We start from the raw sequence: 18,512 nt of genomic DNA on the forward strand, positions 1-18,512 counted from the left end.
TTCTGTCTCAAAAGGGTAACAGAGGTGAGTTGGCATTCTCTGTCGATCTCCATTGAGTGTTGCTTGAAGAGATAGTTCTTTCGGTACTCAGGAACTTGCCTACCACTTAAGGACAAACAAACTAGGCACCGCTGGGATTTGAACCCAGGATCTCCTGTTTACTAGACAGGCACTTTGACCAACTAAGCCACGGCGCCATTTCTTGTCTGCGTCAGACATTCCGATTTTGACTTTAATGGAATCAAATCAGCCTGTGAACATCTTGGTGCTTTCCCTGTTCAGATAAGTCCATGACAATAACAACAACATTGCAAGGAAAGTTAAAGAGACACTTCATTTTCAGTTCTCTCACTGCAGTGGAGAGGGACAAAGGAAGAGGCAGTGAGGTTATAGGAAGCATCACACGTGGAACACATCATCCCCAGCAGCATGCAACGCTGATAGGCCAAAATGGAACTGACCCGCAGTAAAGCCCTGTTTTGCAACCTGAAGCACCAAATCCAAGGACCTAGTAGAGTCAAGGCAATGCTCCTTCTTGCTCCTGGATCAGCCAGTAATACAAAGTCCTCGTCCCTGGGTGGGCTCGAACCACCATCCTCTCGGTTAACAGCCGAGTGCGCTGGCCGATTGCGCCACAGAGACATGCACACTGGTCTTTCAATGGCCTGCCATGACATGCTGTGTACCTGGAGCCCAATCTCCAAGGATGATGCATGGAAACTCCATCTTTGTTGATCAAATCAAAGTTCCCTCCAATCCCATTGAGGCAGACTGGAAAAAAAAACCTGTCACAGGTTCCAGGAAGGCAAATGACTTTTCCATGGGACCCAGAAGTGTTTCAGTTTACCTTGCGTGTTTTGTCAAGGAATAGGGCCATTGGAGAACAAGTATTCACAGGTACTGCTCCCAGGTTGGAAATCATTTCAGGCTTACACAGGAAAGCGAAGGTTGGAAGGCACTGCTGGGATTTGAACCCAGGATCTCCTGTTTACAAGACAGGTGCTTTCACCAGCTAAGCCACAGCGCCCGTGGGAGTTGTCTGTGGCTTAATGGTGTCAAACATCTGTGCATTCTGTCTCAAAAGGGTAACAGAGGTGAGTTGGCATTCTCTGTCGATCCCCATTGAGTGTTGCTTGAAGAGATAGTTCTTTCGGTACTCAGGGACTTGCCTGCCACATAAGGACAAACAAACTAGGCACCGCTGGGATTTGAACCCAGGATCTCCTGTTTACTAGACAGGCACTTTGACCAACTAAGCCACGGCGCCACTTCTTGTCTGTGTCAGACATTCCGATTTTGACTTTAATGGAATCAAATCAGCCTGTGAACATCTTGGTGCTTTCCCTGTTCAGATAAGTCCATGACAATAACAACAATGTTGCAAGGAAAGTTAAAGAGACACTTCCTTTTCAGCTATCTCACTGCAGTGGAGAGGGACGAAGGAAGAGGCAGTGAGGTTATAGGAAGCATCACACGTGGAACACATCATCCCCAGCAGCATGCAACGCTGATAGGCCAAAATGGAACTGACCTGCAGTAAAGCCCTGTTTTGCAAGCCGCAGCACCAAATCCAAGGACCTAGTAGAGTCAAGGCAACGCTCCTTCTTGCTCTTGGATCAGCTAGTTATATTTAGTCCTTGTCCCTGGGTGGGCTCGAACCACCATCCCCTCAGTTAACAGCCAAGCGCGCTGGCCGATTACGCCACAGAGACATGCACACTGGTCTTTCAATGGCCTGTCATGACATGCTGTGTACCTGCAGCCCAAACTCCAAGGAATGATGCATGGAAACTCCATCTTTGTTGATCAAATCAAAGTTCCCTCCAATCCTGATTGGAAAAAACACATGTCACAGGTTCCTGGAAGGTTTTCCACCTGGAAATGATTTTGTTGTGTTGACTGTTGTCAAGGAATTGGGCCATTGGAGAACAAGTATTCACAGGTACAGCTCCCAGGTTGGAAATCATTTCAGGCTTTCACAGGAAAGTGAAGGTCAGAAGGCACTGCTGGGATTTGAACGCAGGATCTCCTGTTTACAAGACAGGTGCTTTCACCAGCTAAGCCACGGCGCCCATGGGAGTTGTCTGTGGCTTAATGGTGTCAAACATCTGTGCATTCTGTCTCAAAAGGGTAACAGAGGTGAGTTGGCATTCTCTGTCGATCTCCATTGAGTGTTGCTTGAAGAGATAGTTCTTTCGGTACTCAGGAACTTGCCTACCACTTAAGGACAAACAAACTAGGCACCGCTGGGATTTGAACCCAGGATCTTCTGTTTACTAGACAGGCACTTTGACCAACTAAGCCACGGCGCCATTTCTTGTCTGCGTCAGACATTCCGATTTTGACTTTAATGGAATCAAATCAGCCTGTGAACATCTTGGTGCTTTCCCTGTTCAGATAAGTCCATGACAATAACAACAACATTGCAAGGAAAGTTAAAGAGACACTTCATTTTCAGTTCTCTCACTGCAGTGGAGAGGGACAAAGGAAGAGGCAGTGAGGTTATAGGAAGCATCACACGTGGAACACATCATCCCCAGCAGCATGCAACGCTGATAGGCCAAAATGGAACTGACCCGCAGTAAAGCCCTGTTTTGCAACCTGAAGCACCAAATCCAAGGACCTAGTAGAGTCAAGGCAATGCTCCTTCTTGCTCCTGGATCAGCCAGTAATACAAAGTCCTCGTCCCTGGGTGGACTCGAACCACCATCCTCTCGGTTAACAGCCGAGCGCGCTGGCCGATTGCGCCACAGAGACATGCACACTGGTCTTTCAATGGCCTGCCATGACATGCTGTGTACCTGGAGCCCAATCTCCAAGGAATGATGCATGGAAACTCCATCTTTGTTGATCAAATCAAAGTTCCCTCCAATCCCATTGAGGCAGACTGGAAAAAAAAACCTGTCACAGGTTCCAGGAAGGCAAATGACTTTTCCATGGGACCCAGAAGTGTTTCAGTTTACCTTGCGTGTTTTGTCAAGGAATAGGGCCATTGGAGAACAAGTATTCACAGGTACTGCTCCCAGGTTGGAAATCATTTCAGGCTTACACAGGAAAGCGAAGGTTGGAAGGCACTGCTGGGATTTGAACCCAGGATCTCCTGTTTACAAGACAGGTGCTTTCACCAGCTAAGCCACAGCGCCCGTGGGAGTTGTCTGTGGCTTAATGGTGTCAAACATCTGTGCATTCTGTCTCAAAAGGGTAACAGAGGTGAGTTGGCATTCTCTGTCGATCCCCATTGAGTGTTGCTTGAAGAGATAGTTCTTTCGGTACTCAGGGACTTGCCTGCCACATAAAGACAAACAAACTAGGCACCGCTGGGATTTGAACCCAGGATCTCCTGTTTACTAGACAGGCACTTTGACCAACTAAGCCACGGCGCCACTTCTTGTCTGTGTCAGACATTCCGATTTTGACTTTAATGGAATCAAATCAGCCTGTGAACATCTTGGTGCTTTCCTGTTCAGATAAGTCCATGACAATAACAACAATGTTGCAAGGAAAGTTAAAGAGACACTTCCTTTTCAGCTATCTCACTGCAGTGGAGAGGGAGAAGGAAGAGGCAGTGAGGGTATAGGAAGCATCACACGTGGAACACATCATCCCCAGCAGCATGCAACGCTGATAGGCCAAAATGGAACTGACCTGCAGTAAAGCCCTGTTTTGCAAGCCGCAGCACCAAATCCAAGGACCTAGTAGAGTCAAGGCAACGCTCCTTCTTGCTCTTGGATCAGCTAGTTATATTTAGTCCTTGTCCCTGGGTGGGCTCGAACCACCATCCCCTCAGTTAACAGCCAAGCGCGCTGGCCGATTACGCCACAGAGACATGCACACTGGTCTTTCAATGGCCTGTCATGACATGCTGTGTACCTGCAGCCCAAACTCCAAGGAATGATGCATGGAAACTCCATCTTTGTTGATCAAATCAAAGTTCCCTCCAATCCTGATTGGAAAAAACACATGTCACAGGTTCCTGGAAGGTTTTCCACCTGGAAATGATTTTGTTGTGTTGACTGTTGTCAAGGAATAGGGCCATTGGAGAACAAGTATTCACAGGTACTGCTCCCAGGTTGGAAATCATTTCAGGCTTACACAGGAAAGCGAAGGTTGGAAGGCACTGCTGGGATTTGAACCCAGGATCTCCTGTTTACAGGACAGGTGCTTTCACCAGCTAAGCCACAGCGCCCGTGGGAGTTGTCTGTGGCTTAATGGTGTCAAACATCTGTGCATTCTGTCTCAAAAGGGTAACAGAGGTGAGTTGGCATTCTCTGTCGATCCCCATTGAGTGTTGCTTGAAGAGATAGTTCTTTCGGTACTCAGGGACTTGCCTGCCACATAAGGACAAACAAACTAGGCACCGCTGGGATTTGAACCCAGGATCTCCTGTTTACTAGACAGGCACTTTGACCAACTAAGCCACGGCGCCACTTCTTGTCTGTGTCAGACATTCCGATTTTGACTTTAATGGAATCAAATCAGCCTGTGAACATCTTGGTGCTTTCCCTGTTCAGATAAGTCCATGACAATAACAACAATGTTGCAAGGAAAGTTAAAGAGACACTTCCTTTTCAGCTATCTCACTGCAGTGGAGAGGGACGAAGGAAGAGGCAGTGAGGTTATAGGAAGCATCACACGTGGAACACATCATCCCCAGCAGCATGCAACGCTGATAGGCCAAAATGGAACTGACCTGCAGTAAAGCCCTGTTTTGCAAGCCGCAGCACCAAATCCAAGGACCTAGTAGAGTCAAGGCAACGCTCCTTCTTGCTCTTGGATCAGCTAGTTATATTTAGTCCTTGTCCCTGGGTGGGCTCGAACCACCATCCCCTCAGTTAACAGCCAAGCGCGCTGGCCGATTACGCCACAGAGACATGCACACTGGTCTTTCAATGGCCTGTCATGACATGCTGTGTACCTGCAGCCCAAACTCCAAGGAATGATGCATGGAAACTCCATCTTTGTTGATCAAATCAAAGTTCCCTCCAATCCTGATTGGAAAAAACACATGTCACAGGTTCCTGGAAGGTTTTCCACCTGGAAATGATTTTGTTGTGTTGACTGTTGTCAAGGAATTGGGCCATTGGAGAACAAGTATTCACAGGTACAGCTCCCAGGTTGGAAATCATTTCAGGCTTTCACAGGAAAGTGAAGGTCAGAAGGCACTGCTGGGATTTGAACGCAGGATCTCCTGTTTACAAGACAGGTGCTTTCACCAGCTAAGCCACAGCGCCCATGGGAGTTGTCTGTGGCTTAATGGTGTCAAACATCTGTGCATTCTGTCTCAAAAGGGTAACAGAGGTGAGTTGGCATTCTCTGTCGATCTCCATTGAGTGTTGCTTGAAGAGATAGTTCTTTCGGTACTCAGGAACTTGCCTACCACTTAAGGACAAACAAACTAGGCACCGCTGGGATTTGAACCCAGGATCTTCTGTTTACTAGACAGGCACTTTGACCAACTAAGCCACGGCGCCATTTCTTGTCTGCGTCAGACATTCCGATTTTGACTTTAATGGAATCAAATCAGCCTGTGAACATCTTGGTGCTTTCCCTGTTCAGATAAGTCCATGACAATAACAACAACATTGCAAGGAAAGTTAAAGAGACACTTCATTTTCAGTTCTCTCACTGCAGTGGAGAGGGACAAAGGAAGAGGCAGTGAGGTTATAGGAAGCATCACACGTGGAACACATCATCCCCAGCAGCATGCAACGCTGATAGGCCAAAATGGAACTGACCCGCAGTAAAGCCCTGTTTTGCAACCTGAAGCACCAAATCCAAGGACCTAGTAGAGTCAAGGCAATGCTCCTTCTTGCTCCTGGATCAGCCAGTAATACAAAGTCCTCGTCCCTGGGTGGGCTCGAACCACCATCCTCTCGGTTAACAGCCGAGCGCGCTGGCCGATTGCGCCACAGAGACATGCACACTGGTCTTTCAATGGCCTGCCATGACATGCTGTGTACCTGGAGCCCAATCTCCAAGGAATGATGCATGGAAACTCCATCTTTGTTGATCAAATCAAAGTTCCCTCCAATCCCATTGAGGCAGACTGGAAAAAAAAACCTGTCACAGGTTCCAGGAAGGCAAATGACTTTTCCATGGGACCCAGAAGTGTTTCAGTTTACCTTGCGTGTTTTGTCAAGGAATAGGGCCATTGGAGAACAAGTATTCACAGGTACTGCTCCCAGGTTGGAAATCATTTCAGGCTTACACAGGAAAGCGAAGGTTGGAAGGCACTGCTGGGATTTGAACCCAGGATCTCCTGTTTACAAGACAGGTGCTTTCACCAGCTAAGCCACAGCGCCCGTGGGAGTTGTCTGTGGCTTAATGGTGTCAAACATCTGTGCATTCTGTCTCAAAAGGGTAACAGAGGTGAGTTGGCATTCTCTGTCGATCCCCATTGAGTGTTGCTTGAAGAGATAGTTCTTTCAGTACTCAGGGACTTGCCTGCCACATAAGGACAAACAAACTAGGCACCGCTGGGATTTGAACCCAGGATCTCCTGTTTACTAGACAGGCACTTTGACCAACTAAGCCACGGCGCCACTTCTTGTCTGTGTCAGACATTCCGATTTTGACTTTAATGGAATCAAATCAGCCTGTGAACATCTTGGTGCTTTCCCTGTTCAGATAAGTCCATGACAATAACAACAATGTTGCAAGGAAAGTTAAAGAGACACTTCCTTTTCAGCTATCTCACTGCAGTGGAGAGGGACGAAGGAAGAGGCAGTGAGGTTATAGGAAGCATCACACGTGGAACACATCATCCCCAGCATGCAACGCTGATAGGCCAAAATGGAACTGACCTGCAGTAAAGCCCTGTTTTGCAAGCAGCACCAAATCCAAGGACCTAGTAGAGTCAAGGCAACGCTCCTTCTTGCTCTTGGATCAGCCAGTTATATTTAGTCCTTGTCCCTGGGTGGGCTCGAACCACCATCCCATCAGTTAACAGCCGAGCGCTGGCCGATTACGCCACAGAGACATGCACACTGGTCTTTCAATGGCCTGTCATGACATGCTGTGTACCTGCAGCCCAAACTCCAAGGAATGATGCATGGAAACTCCATCTTTGTTGATCAAATCAAAGTTCCCTCCAATCCTGATTGGAAAAAACACATGTCACAGGTTCCTGGAAGGTTTTCCACCTGGAAATGATTTTGTTGTGTTGACTGTTGTCAAGGAATTGGGCCATTGGAGAACAAGTATTCACAGGTACAGCTCCCAGGTTGGAAATCATTTCAGGCTTTCACAGGAAAGTGAAGGTCAGAAGGCACTGCTGGGATTTGAACGCAGGATCTCCTGTTTACAAGACAGGTGCTTTCACCAGCTAAGCCACAGCGCCCATGGGAGTTGTCTGTGGCTTAATGGTGTCAAACATCTGTGCATTCTGTCTCAAAAGGGTAACAGAGGTGAGTTGGCATTCTCTGTCGATCTCCATTGAGTGTTGCTTGAAGAGATAGTTCTTTCGGTACTCAGGAACTTGCCTACCACTTAAGGACAAACAAACTAGGCACCGCTGGGATTTGAACCCAGGATCTTCTGTTTACTAGACAGGCACTTTGACCAACGAAGCCACGGCGCCATTTCTTGTCTGTGTCACACATTCCGATTTTGACTTTAATGGAATCAAATTAGCCTGTGAACATCTTGGTGCTTTCCCTGTTCAGATAAGTCCATGACAATAACAACAACGTTGCAAGGAAAGTTAAAGAGACACTTCATTTTCAGTTGTCTCACTGCAGTGGAAAGGGATGAAGGAAGAGGCAGTGAGGTTATAGGAAGCATCACACGTGGAACACATCATCCCCAGCAGCATGCAACGCTGATAGGCCAAAATGGAACTGACCCGCAGTAAAGCCCTGTTTTGCAAGCCGCAGCACCAAATCCAAAGGACCTAGTAGAGTCAAGGCAATGCTCCTTCTTGCTCTTGGATCAGCTAGTTATATTTAGTCCTCCTCCCTGGGTGGGCTCGAACCACCATCCTCTCAGTTAACAGCCGAGTGCGCTGGCTGATTGCACCACAGAGACATGCACACTGGTCTTTCAATGGCCTGTCATGACATGCTGTGTACCTGGAGCCCAAACTCCAAGGAATGATGCATGGAAACTCCATCTTTGTTGATCAAATCAAAGTTCCCTCCAATCCCATTGAGGCAGACTGGAAAAAAAACCTGTCACAGGTTCCAGGAAAGCAAATGACTTTTCAATGGGACCCAGAAGTGTTTCAGTTTACCTTGTGTGTTTTGTCAAGGAATAGGGCCATTGAAGAACAAGTATTCACAGGTACTTCTCCCAGGTTGTAAATCATTTCAGGCTTTCACAGGAAAGCGAAGGTCAGAAGGCACTGCTGGGATTTGAACGCAGGATCTCCTGTTTACAAGACAGGTGCTTTCAACAGCTAAGCCACAGCGCCTGTGGGAGTTGTCTGTGGCTTAATGGTGTCAAACATCTGTGCATTCTGTCTCAAAAGGGTAACAGAGGTGAGTTGGCATTCTCTGTCGATCCCCATTGAGTGTTGCTTGAAGAGATAGTTCTTTCGGTACTCAGGAACTTGCCTACCACATAAGGACAAACAAACTAGGCACCGCTGGGATTTGAACCCAGGATCTCCTGTTAACTTGACAGGCACTTTGACCAACTAAGCCACTGCGCCATTTCTTGTCTGCGTCAGACATTCCGATTTTGACTTTAATGGAATCAAATCAGCCTGTGAACATCTTGGTGCTTTCCCTGTTCAGATAAGTCCATGACAATAACAACAACGTTGCAAGGAAAGTTAAAGAGACACTTCATTTTCAGTTCTCTCACTGCAGTGGAGAGGGATGAAGGAAGAGGCAGTGAGGTTATAGGAAGCATCACACGTGGAACACATCATCCCCAGCAGCATGCAACGCTGATAGGCCAAAATGGAACTGACCCGCAGTAAAGCCCTGTTTTGCAAGCCGGAGCACCAAATCCAAGGACCTAGTAGAGTCAAGGCAACGCTCCTTCTTGCTCCTGGATCAGCCTGTAATATGATGTCCTCGTCCCTGGGTGGGCTCGAACCACCATCCTCTCGGTTAACAGCCGAGCGCGCTGGCCGATTGCGCCACAGAGACATGCACACTGGTCTTTCAATGGCCTGCCATGACATGCTGTGTACCTGCAGCCCAATCTCCAAGGAATGATGCATGGAAACTCCATCTTTGTTGATCAAATCAAAGTTCCCTCCAATCCCGATTGGAAAAAACACCTGTCACAGGTTCCTGGAAGGGGTTTTGTTGTGTTGAACGTTGTCAAGGAATAGGGCCATTGGAGAACAAGTATTCACAGGTACAGCTCCTAGGTTGGAAATCATTTCAGGCTTTCACAGGAAAGTGAAGGTCAGAAGGCACTGCTGGGATTTGAACCCAGGATCTCCTGTTTACAAGACAGGTGCTTTCACCAGCTAAGCCACAGTGCCCGTGGGAGCTGTCTGTGGCTTAATGGTGTCAAACATCTGTGCATTCTGTCTCAAAAGGGTAACAGAGGTGAGTTGGCATTCTCTGTCGATCTCCATTGAGTGTTGCTTGAAGAGATAGTTCTTTCGGTACTCAGGAACTAGCCTGCCACATAAGGACAAATAAACTAGGCACCGCTGGGATTTGAACCCAGGATCTCCTGTTTACTAGACAGGCACTTTGACCAACGAAGCTACGGCGCCATTTCTTGTCCGTGTCAGACATTCCGATTTTGACTTTAATGGAATCAATCAGCCTGTGAACATCTTGGTGCTTTCCCTGTTCAGATAAGTCAATGACAATCACAACAACGTTGCAAGGAAAGTTAAAGCGGCACTTCTTCTTCACTTCCCTCACTGCCAAGGATAGGGACGACGGAAGAGGCAGTGAGGTCACAGGAAGCATCACACGTGGAACACATCATCCCCAGCCGCATTCAAAGCTGATAGGCCAAAATGGAAGTGCCCGCAGTAAAGGCCTGTTTTGCAATTCGCAGCACCAAACCCAAGGACTTAGTAGAGTCAAGGCAACGCTCCTTCTAGCTCCTGGATCAGCCAGTAATACGAAGTCCTCGTCCCTGGGTGGGCTCGAACCACCATCCACTCAGTTAACAGCCGAGCGCGCTGGCCGATTGCGCCACAGAGACATGCACACTGGTCTTTCAATGGCCTGTCATGACATGCTGTGTACCTGCAGCCCAATCTCCAAGGGATGATGCATGGAAACTCCATCTTTGTTGATCAAATCAAAGTTCCCTCCAATCCCATTGAGGCAGACTGGAAAAAAAAACCTGTCACAGGTTCCAGGAAGGCAAATGACTTTTTCATGGGACCCAGAAGTGTTTCAGTTTACCTTGTGTGTTTTGTCAAGGAATAGGGCCATTGGAGAACAAGTATTCACAGCTACAGCTGCCAGGTTGGAAATCATTTCAGGCTTTCACAGGAAAGTGAAGGTCGGAAGGCACTGCTGGGACCACCAGCTAAGCCACAGCGCCTGTGGGAGCTGTCTGTGGCTTAATGGTGTCAAACATCTGTGCATTCTGTCTCAAAAGGGTAACAGAGGTGAGTTGGCATCCTCTGTCGATCTCCATTGAGTGTTGCTTGAAGAGATAGTTCTTTCGGTACTCAGGAACTTGCCTGCCACATAAGGACAAAAAAAATAGGCACCGCTGGGATTTGAACCCAGGATCTCCTGTTAACTAGACAGGCACTTTGACCAACTAAGCTACGGTGCCATTTCTTGTCTGCGTCAGACATTCCGATTTTGACTTTAATGGAATCAAATCAGCCTGTGAACATCTTGGTGCTTTCCCTGTTCAGATAAGTCCATGAAAATAACAACAACGTTGCAAGGAAAGTTAAAGAGACACTTCATTTTCAGCTCTCTCACTGCAGTGGAGAGGGACGACGGAAGAGGCAGTGAGGTTATAGGAAGCATCGCACGTGGAACACATCATCCCCAGCAGCATGCAATGCTGATAGGCCAAAATGGAACTGACCCGCAGTAAAGCCCTGTTTTGCAACCTGCAGCACCAAATCCAAGGACCTAGTAGAGTCAAGGCAACGCTCCTTCTTGCTCCTGGATCAGCCAGTAATACGAAGTCCTCGTCCCTGGGTGGACTCCAACCACCATCCTCTCGGTTAACAGCCGAGTGCGCTGGCCGATTGCACCACAGAGACATGCACACCAGCCTTTCAATGGCCTGTCATGACATGCTGTGTACCTGCAGCCCAATCTCCAAGGGATGATGCATGGAAACTCCATCTTTGTTGATCAAATCAAAGTTCCCTCCAATCCTGATTGGAAAAAACAACTGTCACAGGTTCCTGGAAGGTTTTGTTGTGTTGAACGTCGTCAAGGAATAGGGCCATTGGAGAACAAGTATTCACAGGTACAGCTCCCAGGTTGGAAATCATTTCAGGCTTTCACAGGAAAGCGAAGGTCAGAAGGCACTGCTGGGATTTGAACCCAGGATCTCCTGTTTACAAGACAGGTGCTTTCACCAGCTAAGCCACAGCGCCCATGGGAGTTGTCTGTGGCTTAATGGTGTCAAACATCTGTGCATTCTGTCTCAAAAGGGTAACAGAGGTGAGTTGGCATTCTCTGTCGATCTCCATTGAGTGTTGCTTGAAGAGATAGTTCTTTCGGTACTCAGGAACTTGCCTGCCACATAAGGACAAACAAACTAGGCACCGCTGGGATTTGAACCCAGGATCTCCTGTTTACTAGACAGGCACTTTGACCAACTAAGCTACGGTGCCATTTCTTGTCTGTGTCAGACATTCCGATTTTGACTTTAATGGAATCAATCAGCCTGTGAACATCTTGGTGCTTTCCCTGTTCAGCTAAGTCAATGACAATCACAACAACGTTGCAAGGAAAGTTAAAGCGGCACTTCTTCTTCACTTGCCTCACTGCCAAGGATAGGGACGACGGAAGAGGCAGTGAGGTCACAGGAAGCATCACACGTGGAACACATCATCCCCAGCCGCATTCAAAGCTGATAGGCCAAAATGGAAGTGCCCGCAGTAAGCCCTGTTTTGCAATTCGCAGCACCAAATCCAAGGACTTGGTAGAGTCAAGGCAATGCTCCTTCTTGCTCCTGGATCAGCCAGTAATACGAAGTCCTCGTCCCTGGGTGGGCTCGAACCCCCATCCTCTCGGTTAACAGCCGAGCGCGCTGGCCGATTGCGCCACAGAGACATGCACACTGGTGTTTCAATGGCCTGTCATGACATGCTGTGTACCTGCAGCCGAATCTCCAAAGGATGATGCATGAAGAATCAATCTTTGTTGATCAAATCAAAGTTCCCTCCAATCCCACTGAGGCAGACTGGAAAAAAAACCTGTCACAGGTTCCAGGAAGGCAAATGACTTTTCCATGGGACCCAGAAGTGTTTCAGTTTACCTTGTGTGTTTTGTCAATGACTTGGGCCATTGGAGAACAAGTATTCACAGGTACAGCTCCCAGGTTGGAAATCATTTCAGGCTTTCACAGGAAAGTGAAGGTCAGAAGGCACTGCTGGGACCACCAGCTAAGCCACAGCGCCTGTGGGAGCTGTCTGTGGCTTAATGGTGCCAAACATCTGTGCATTCTGTCTCAAAAGGGTAACAGAGGTGAGTTGGCATTCTCTGTCGATATCCATTGAGTGTTGCTTGAAGAGATAGTTCTTTCGGTACTCAGGAACTTGCCTGCCACATAAGGACAAAAAAAATAGGCACCGCTGGGATTTGAACTCAGGATCTCCTGTTTACTAGACAGGCACTTTGACCAACTAAGCCACGGTGCCATTTCTTGTCTGCGTCAGACATTCTGATTTTGACTTTAATGGAATCAAATCAGCCTGTGAACATCTTGGTGCTTTCCCTGTTCAGATAAGTCAATGACAATAACAACAACGTTGCAAGGAAAGTTAAAGAGACACTTCATTTTCAGCTCTCTCACTGCAGTGGAGAGGGACGAAGGAAGAGGCAGTGAGGTTATAGGAAGCATCACACGTGGAACACATCATCCCCAGCAGCATGCAATGCTGATAGGCCAAAATGGAACTGACCCGCAGTAAAGCCCTGTTTTGCAACCTGCAGCACCAAATCCAAGGACCTAGTAGAGTCAAGGCAACGCTCCTTCTTGCTCCTGGATCAGCCAGTAATACGAAATCCTCGTCCCTGGGTGGACTCCAACCACCATCCTCTCGGTTAACAGCCGAGTGCGCCGGCCGATTGCACCACAGAGACATGCACACCAGCCTTTCAATGGCCTGTCATGACATGCTGTGTACCTGCAGCCCAATCTCCAAGGGATGATGCATGGAAACTCCATCTTTGTTGATCAAATCAAAGTTCCCTCCAATCCTGATTGGAAAAAACAACTGTCACAGGTTCCTGGAAGGTTTTGTTATGTTGAACGTTGTCAAGGAATAGGGCCATTGGAGAACAAGTAATCACAGGTACAGCTCCCAGGTTGGAAATCATTTCAGGCTTTCACAGGAAAGTGAAGGTCAGAAGGCACTGCTGGGATTTGAACCCAGGATCTCCTGTTTACAAGACAGGTGCTTTCACCAGCTAAGCCACAGCGCCCATGGGAGTTGTCTGTGGCTTAATGGTGTCAAACATCTGTGCATTCTGTCTCAAAAGGGTAACAGAGGTGAGTTGGCATTCTCTGTCGATCTCCATTGAGTGTTGCTTGAAGAGATAGTTCTTTCGGTACTCAGGAACTTGCCTACCACTTAAGGACAAACAAACTAGGCACCGCTGGGATTTGAACCCAGGATCTTCTGTTTACTAGACAGGCACTTTGACCAACTAAGCCACGGCGCCATTTCTTGTCCGTGTCAGACATTCCGATTTGACTTTAATGGAATCAAATCAGCCTGTGAACATCTTGGTGCTTTCCCTGTTCAGATAAGTCCATGACAATAACAACAACGTTGCAAGGAAAGTTAAAGAGACACTTCATTTTCAGCTCTCTCACTGCAGTGGAGAGGGACGAAGGAAGAGGCAGTGAGGTTATAGGAAGCATCACACATGGAACACATCATCCCCAGCAGCATGCAACGCTGATAGGCCAAAATGGAACTGACCCGCAGTAAAGCCCTGTTTTGCAACCTGAAGCACCAAATCCAAGGACCTAGTAGAGTCAAGGCAATGCTCCTTCTTGCTCCTGGATCAGCCAGTAATACGAAGTCCTCGTCCCTGGGTGGACTCCAACCACCATCCTCTCGGTTAACAGCCGAGCGCGCTGGCCGATTGCGCCACAGAGACATGCACACCTGCCTTTTAATGGCCTGTCATGACATGCTGTGTACCTGCAGCCCAATCTCCAAGGGATGATGCATGAAGACTCCATCTTTGTTGATCAAATCAAAGTTCCCTCCAATCCTGATTGGAAAAAAAACCTGTCACAGGTTCCTGGAAGTGGTTTTGTTGTATTGACCGTTGTCAAGGAATAGGGCCATTGGAGAACAATTATTCACAGTTACTGCTCCCAGGTTGGAAATCATTTCAGCCTTTCAAAGGAAAGTGAAGGTCAGAGGGCACTGCTTAGTTTTGAACACAGGATCTCCTGTTTACAAGACAGGTGCTTTTGCCAGCTAAGCCACAGCATCCGTGGGTGCAACACTCTCAAAAGAGCAACAGAAGTGAGTTGGCATCCTCTGTCGCTCGCCACTGAGTGTTGTTTGAAGAGAAAAACACTTGTAACCCTTATTAGAGCAGGTCACTTTACGTCACTTTTTGGGGAAAGGCATCTAATTGAAACAGCATTATGTCCTATTTTACCTTCAGTGTTCCAAATGAGCAAACAAGACAAAGAAATGTTCATTGTAAACTAGCAGACAATGGAGTTGGGATTAAAGTTTAACTCCATTTTGTCTTCCTGTTCTGACTCATTCTCCTCCCAGTCACTGTCATCATCACTAATCACTCGCACATCTGCTTCCTCATCCTAGAAGATCAGATCAGCAGCTTCCTGTTTGTTCAGTCTTGCTGCCATAATCTCAGTAGTTAAAAAGGCAGCTTGGCAACCTTGATGAGACCAGCGGAAGTTTAAGCAGGAAGACAGTTGCTTATTCATTCATTTGTCACCACTCATTATATTTCTCCCTTCGTCCATTCTTTCACTCTTCCTGCTCTGGTGATCAGCTGATTATGGACATTCACTCGCCAAAGTACTAAGCTAATCAAATTCTGCCACGATCTCATTTGTCCAATCATTACGCACCTGTCCTATTTTAAATCAACTGTCCTCTCTTTCACAGTCTGTTGTGTCAGTACTGCAACCCTCCTCTACCCCAGCCCCTCCATTCAGCTTATCAGCTCTTCACTGGTCTTTAGCTCATTTCATCCTGCATATCTCAGTCTCCTCCTCCAAGCCACCTCATGGTGTCCTGGTCCGGCTTCTCAGAAGTCTTCTCCTCATCTAATCCTACATCCCTCATAAACTCCACCATCAGTGTCTAGATTCTATAGGGGGTATCCTACCATTGGCCTCACTGCCCTTCAAGTACAAGAAGCCATCACGATGAAGTCTAACCACCAAAGACATTGCACATTTCTTGTCCTAAACTCATAAGTATCTTCTGATTGAAATAATCAGAACCCTCATCTCCTCTTTTGATTTCTATTTTGATCTCAGCCTGCTCAGCATTAATGGTTTCTAATGTATACCTGTTTTGAGAGATCAGAACAGTGAATAGAGTCAGAAATTGGGAAGAGAGTGATGACATGCAGGAAAAGAGCCACAGGACAAAGAACTACAACCTCATCCAAAATCCAATCAGTTAACCCACACGTCAAAGTAGAATATTTGCACAAAGTTTGAAGAAAATCCCTCAACGCATTCTTGAGATATTGCAAACACGAGCAGAGGATGAACATCAGAGGTCACATGACCTTAACTTTTGACCTCCTAAATCCAATCAGTTTGGATGGACAAATGGATGGACAGACTACCCGAAAACATACCTGGTTAACCCTGGCCAGGAGAACCAACAAACTTCTAAAAGTGGAAGACAAATTAATCGTGAAGAGTATCTAATGAGATATAATGTCTCTATTAGTTAGAACATCTTGTTTATAAGAAATTTTATTATCTTTTTATTCATCAAAATAAGTTTTCTTGTATGAATTTGGCTTGAATTAAGTGTAATTTAATTTTATCATAAGAAATGACATAAATACACATGCTTGAATTTGACATTTGCTGCTCATTTTCCTGTCTTTGCTAGAGGTCAAATTTGGCCTCAATGTACAGAAAGTTGTGGCAACAGAACAAAACTTTTACATTTGATGGAAATTTAATTTGTGTGTACTTTTAGTAACTTCAGTTAAAGGAATCAAATTTCAGGCTGAAAAACAATGATGTTTATGTTTTTTCACTACTGAAAAATGTAAAAATTGAACAGATTTGATCCAAATAGTTGATAGAAGTTAGACCAAATCAAATCATTGCCCTTTATGTTTGCTTATCATTTTACCTGCTTTAAAAGGGTTTTTATATATTTTTTATTGCAGCTGTAATGTGTGTTGTTTGATTTCGTAAGCTGGGATGGCTTGAACCGCCCAGTGACGATAAGAACTGTGTTGAAACAATAAAGTTAAAGAATGACAGAGATGACTTTACATTTCTCAGTGATCACACCCAGTAGTGTCAGTAAAGACTTGAGTTTCCTTCTGGCAACTTCCCACTTTTCCAGGAAACTTTATCCTGATCTAAAATGTCAACAGTGAGTCAAAGGAAACATGTCTTTTCTTTCAGATGACGCTTGTAATAATTAAATGATTCATGATTACACAGTATTTGTTTTCTACACCGAGGGATTAATCAGATAAAATGACAAAGATTTAAGTGTCAGGATGACAAGACAATTATGATAGAAGAAGTGTCCAGGTTGAAGTCCAGTGTGGTTAGTTGTAGTTGTATTTCTGATATTGGCTCTTTTCAACATCACTTCCTTGTTTTAAATCGGTTAAGTAAGAAGATTTGTGTTGCGTGATGATTGCTGCAAGATAGTATCAGAAGTTTTTTTTTTTTCACTTTTCTGTGTGCCACTTGTAAAAATGTCTCTACCTTCCTGCAAAGAAAAAATTATTTGACATCTACAGCAAATACTTTCTTCATCCAACATGAGGAACTACATCCCATTTTTTCTGAGTACTGGAAGATATTTTGACTCAAAAGACAGACAGGTATTCAGTGTGTACAGTGGCCATGGAAAGTTTTCACCATCCTTGGATGTTTTACCCTTTTATTGATCTTATAAATCAATCATCGTTAATAAAATTTGGCTTTTTGACAACAAAAATCTTTTTATTATTAAAGTGTAGACTGATTTCCACAGAGAAATGTAAATTAAATAAAAATATATAATGTGAAATAAGTGCATAAACTGCATAAATATGCGCCCCCTTCAAGTCAGCATTAAGTAGATGCTCCTTTGGCTGTAATCACAGCACTGAGTCTGTTTGCACATGGGATCGGACATGAAAGTTTTCAAGTCCAGCCACATATTCTCTTTTGGACTGAGGTCTGGGCTTTTTTTCAAAAAGAAAAACAAAATTGTCAGATAAAAACAGACTGAAGATACCCAAACAGCCACAAAGAAATGGCCTAGAGAACAACCACTGAGCTACGACACATCAAACAAGTGTAAGGAGACACAAAATGACCACAAAGAGAAGTAAGGCAACAAGGGTAGAGCAAATAACCACAAAAAGTGTCTTAAACATGAGAAAAGATGCATTATAACAACAAAGAGACAATTTAAGACTAGTTACAAAATAAACTCAGCATACACATGGCTCCAGAATGACAGATTGTCCATGACAGGGGTTAAATTGAGCTAAATTGTTATGAACCATTTAGAACTCATCAAAGCTGAGTTGTCATGGCGACTTGTGCAGGTGACATTGTTTTCATATGTGAGCCGGTGAGCCTGACAAAGGCTTCACACCAGCCCAGACACTATTGATCAAGACCGCCGCTTCTGGATGCTGAATAGTCTCACAGAAACACAGACACTCAGAGGAAATGATGCTATTATTTCTCCAGGGCTCTCTGATGTGGGAAGCATGAATAGGCTAATTCATCTGGATGGTTTTGATCCGCTGTACCTGTGAGCAGCACTTAAAATATCCATCAGTTTAGTCTCCTCTTTATTAAACTGAGACATGAGTGAGAGAGGCATGTGACACTCATCTGCCCTTAAGAGTCCAATATGAAATGTACTTTATGAAATCAATTAGGTATGAATAAAGGTGTAAATATATTTTATTTTCTATAGACCATTTCTAAAATAACTTTAACCTAGCTAGCCAAATACTCCAAGTACAAGTGCATTTCAAAAAATATACTTTATCATGAAAAAGCTCATTTTTTCTGTGATTTAATTCAAGAAGTGAAATTTCTTGAATTAAAATATCCTGGTAGACAGCTGACAGCGTTGACTCTGGACTTGATAAAGCACAGTACCCCATGTCCTGGACCCGCCTGTGTGGGGGCTCTTGATCCACTCTGGATCAATCCAAGTTCCCCTAAGT

General features: G+C 45.7%; 35 non-coding genes across 35 annotated transcripts; all 35 read right to left on the reverse strand.

The window, feature by feature from the left end:
• Positions 1–123: 123 nt before the first annotated feature.
• Positions 124–197, reverse strand: trnat-agu. Its single transcript has one exon. It is a non-coding gene; the product is annotated as a tRNA-Thr (tRNA).
• A 371-nt stretch (positions 198–568) lies between these two features.
• trnan-guu lies at positions 569–642 on the reverse strand. Its single transcript has one exon. It is a non-coding gene; the product is annotated as a tRNA-Asn (tRNA).
• A 311-nt stretch (positions 643–953) lies between these two features.
• trnat-ugu lies at positions 954–1,027 on the reverse strand. Its single transcript has one exon. It is a non-coding gene; the product is annotated as a tRNA-Thr (tRNA).
• Positions 1,028–1,193: 166 nt separating this feature from the next.
• On the reverse strand, positions 1,194–1,267 carry trnat-agu. The gene has a single exon. It is a non-coding gene; the product is annotated as a tRNA-Thr (tRNA).
• A 371-nt stretch (positions 1,268–1,638) lies between these two features.
• trnan-guu lies at positions 1,639–1,712 on the reverse strand. Its single transcript has one exon. It is a non-coding gene; the product is annotated as a tRNA-Asn (tRNA).
• Positions 1,713–1,998: 286 nt separating this feature from the next.
• On the reverse strand, positions 1,999–2,072 carry trnat-ugu. Its single transcript has one exon. It is a non-coding gene; the product is annotated as a tRNA-Thr (tRNA).
• Positions 2,073–2,238: 166 nt separating this feature from the next.
• trnat-agu lies at positions 2,239–2,312 on the reverse strand. The gene has a single exon. It is a non-coding gene; the product is annotated as a tRNA-Thr (tRNA).
• A 371-nt stretch (positions 2,313–2,683) lies between these two features.
• trnan-guu lies at positions 2,684–2,757 on the reverse strand. Its single transcript has one exon. It is a non-coding gene; the product is annotated as a tRNA-Asn (tRNA).
• A 312-nt stretch (positions 2,758–3,069) lies between these two features.
• trnat-ugu lies at positions 3,070–3,143 on the reverse strand. The gene has a single exon. It is a non-coding gene; the product is annotated as a tRNA-Thr (tRNA).
• Positions 3,144–3,309: 166 nt separating this feature from the next.
• On the reverse strand, positions 3,310–3,383 carry trnat-agu. Its single transcript has one exon. It is a non-coding gene; the product is annotated as a tRNA-Thr (tRNA).
• A 369-nt stretch (positions 3,384–3,752) lies between these two features.
• trnan-guu lies at positions 3,753–3,826 on the reverse strand. The gene has a single exon. It is a non-coding gene; the product is annotated as a tRNA-Asn (tRNA).
• A 286-nt stretch (positions 3,827–4,112) lies between these two features.
• trnat-ugu lies at positions 4,113–4,186 on the reverse strand. Its single transcript has one exon. It is a non-coding gene; the product is annotated as a tRNA-Thr (tRNA).
• A 166-nt stretch (positions 4,187–4,352) lies between these two features.
• On the reverse strand, positions 4,353–4,426 carry trnat-agu. Its single transcript has one exon. It is a non-coding gene; the product is annotated as a tRNA-Thr (tRNA).
• A 371-nt stretch (positions 4,427–4,797) lies between these two features.
• trnan-guu lies at positions 4,798–4,871 on the reverse strand. Its single transcript has one exon. It is a non-coding gene; the product is annotated as a tRNA-Asn (tRNA).
• Positions 4,872–5,157: 286 nt separating this feature from the next.
• On the reverse strand, positions 5,158–5,231 carry trnat-ugu. Its single transcript has one exon. It is a non-coding gene; the product is annotated as a tRNA-Thr (tRNA).
• Positions 5,232–5,397: 166 nt separating this feature from the next.
• trnat-agu lies at positions 5,398–5,471 on the reverse strand. Its single transcript has one exon. It is a non-coding gene; the product is annotated as a tRNA-Thr (tRNA).
• Positions 5,472–5,842: 371 nt separating this feature from the next.
• trnan-guu lies at positions 5,843–5,916 on the reverse strand. The gene has a single exon. It is a non-coding gene; the product is annotated as a tRNA-Asn (tRNA).
• Positions 5,917–6,228: 312 nt separating this feature from the next.
• trnat-ugu lies at positions 6,229–6,302 on the reverse strand. Its single transcript has one exon. It is a non-coding gene; the product is annotated as a tRNA-Thr (tRNA).
• A 166-nt stretch (positions 6,303–6,468) lies between these two features.
• Positions 6,469–6,542, reverse strand: trnat-agu. Its single transcript has one exon. It is a non-coding gene; the product is annotated as a tRNA-Thr (tRNA).
• A 723-nt stretch (positions 6,543–7,265) lies between these two features.
• Positions 7,266–7,339, reverse strand: trnat-ugu. The gene has a single exon. It is a non-coding gene; the product is annotated as a tRNA-Thr (tRNA).
• Positions 7,340–7,505: 166 nt separating this feature from the next.
• On the reverse strand, positions 7,506–7,579 carry trnat-agu. The gene has a single exon. It is a non-coding gene; the product is annotated as a tRNA-Thr (tRNA).
• Positions 7,580–8,336: 757 nt separating this feature from the next.
• Positions 8,337–8,410, reverse strand: trnat-ugu. Its single transcript has one exon. It is a non-coding gene; the product is annotated as a tRNA-Thr (tRNA).
• A 166-nt stretch (positions 8,411–8,576) lies between these two features.
• trnat-agu lies at positions 8,577–8,650 on the reverse strand. Its single transcript has one exon. It is a non-coding gene; the product is annotated as a tRNA-Thr (tRNA).
• A 371-nt stretch (positions 8,651–9,021) lies between these two features.
• On the reverse strand, positions 9,022–9,095 carry trnan-guu. The gene has a single exon. It is a non-coding gene; the product is annotated as a tRNA-Asn (tRNA).
• A 270-nt stretch (positions 9,096–9,365) lies between these two features.
• On the reverse strand, positions 9,366–9,439 carry trnat-ugu. Its single transcript has one exon. It is a non-coding gene; the product is annotated as a tRNA-Thr (tRNA).
• A 166-nt stretch (positions 9,440–9,605) lies between these two features.
• trnat-agu lies at positions 9,606–9,679 on the reverse strand. Its single transcript has one exon. It is a non-coding gene; the product is annotated as a tRNA-Thr (tRNA).
• Positions 9,680–10,048: 369 nt separating this feature from the next.
• trnan-guu lies at positions 10,049–10,122 on the reverse strand. Its single transcript has one exon. It is a non-coding gene; the product is annotated as a tRNA-Asn (tRNA).
• A 514-nt stretch (positions 10,123–10,636) lies between these two features.
• Positions 10,637–10,710, reverse strand: trnat-agu. Its single transcript has one exon. It is a non-coding gene; the product is annotated as a tRNA-Thr (tRNA).
• Positions 10,711–11,423: 713 nt separating this feature from the next.
• trnat-ugu lies at positions 11,424–11,497 on the reverse strand. Its single transcript has one exon. It is a non-coding gene; the product is annotated as a tRNA-Thr (tRNA).
• Positions 11,498–11,663: 166 nt separating this feature from the next.
• trnat-agu lies at positions 11,664–11,737 on the reverse strand. The gene has a single exon. It is a non-coding gene; the product is annotated as a tRNA-Thr (tRNA).
• Positions 11,738–12,105: 368 nt separating this feature from the next.
• Positions 12,106–12,179, reverse strand: trnan-guu. The gene has a single exon. It is a non-coding gene; the product is annotated as a tRNA-Asn (tRNA).
• A 513-nt stretch (positions 12,180–12,692) lies between these two features.
• Positions 12,693–12,766, reverse strand: trnat-agu. Its single transcript has one exon. It is a non-coding gene; the product is annotated as a tRNA-Thr (tRNA).
• A 713-nt stretch (positions 12,767–13,479) lies between these two features.
• On the reverse strand, positions 13,480–13,553 carry trnat-ugu. The gene has a single exon. It is a non-coding gene; the product is annotated as a tRNA-Thr (tRNA).
• A 166-nt stretch (positions 13,554–13,719) lies between these two features.
• Positions 13,720–13,793, reverse strand: trnat-agu. Its single transcript has one exon. It is a non-coding gene; the product is annotated as a tRNA-Thr (tRNA).
• A 370-nt stretch (positions 13,794–14,163) lies between these two features.
• trnan-guu lies at positions 14,164–14,237 on the reverse strand. The gene has a single exon. It is a non-coding gene; the product is annotated as a tRNA-Asn (tRNA).
• Positions 14,238–18,512: the final 4,275 nt, after the last annotated feature.

The sequence above is a fragment of the Cheilinus undulatus genome, linkage group 3 (assembly GCF_018320785.1).
Source record: "Cheilinus undulatus linkage group 3, ASM1832078v1, whole genome shotgun sequence".
Taxonomy (NCBI): Eukaryota; Metazoa; Chordata; class Actinopteri; order Labriformes; family Labridae; genus Cheilinus; species Cheilinus undulatus.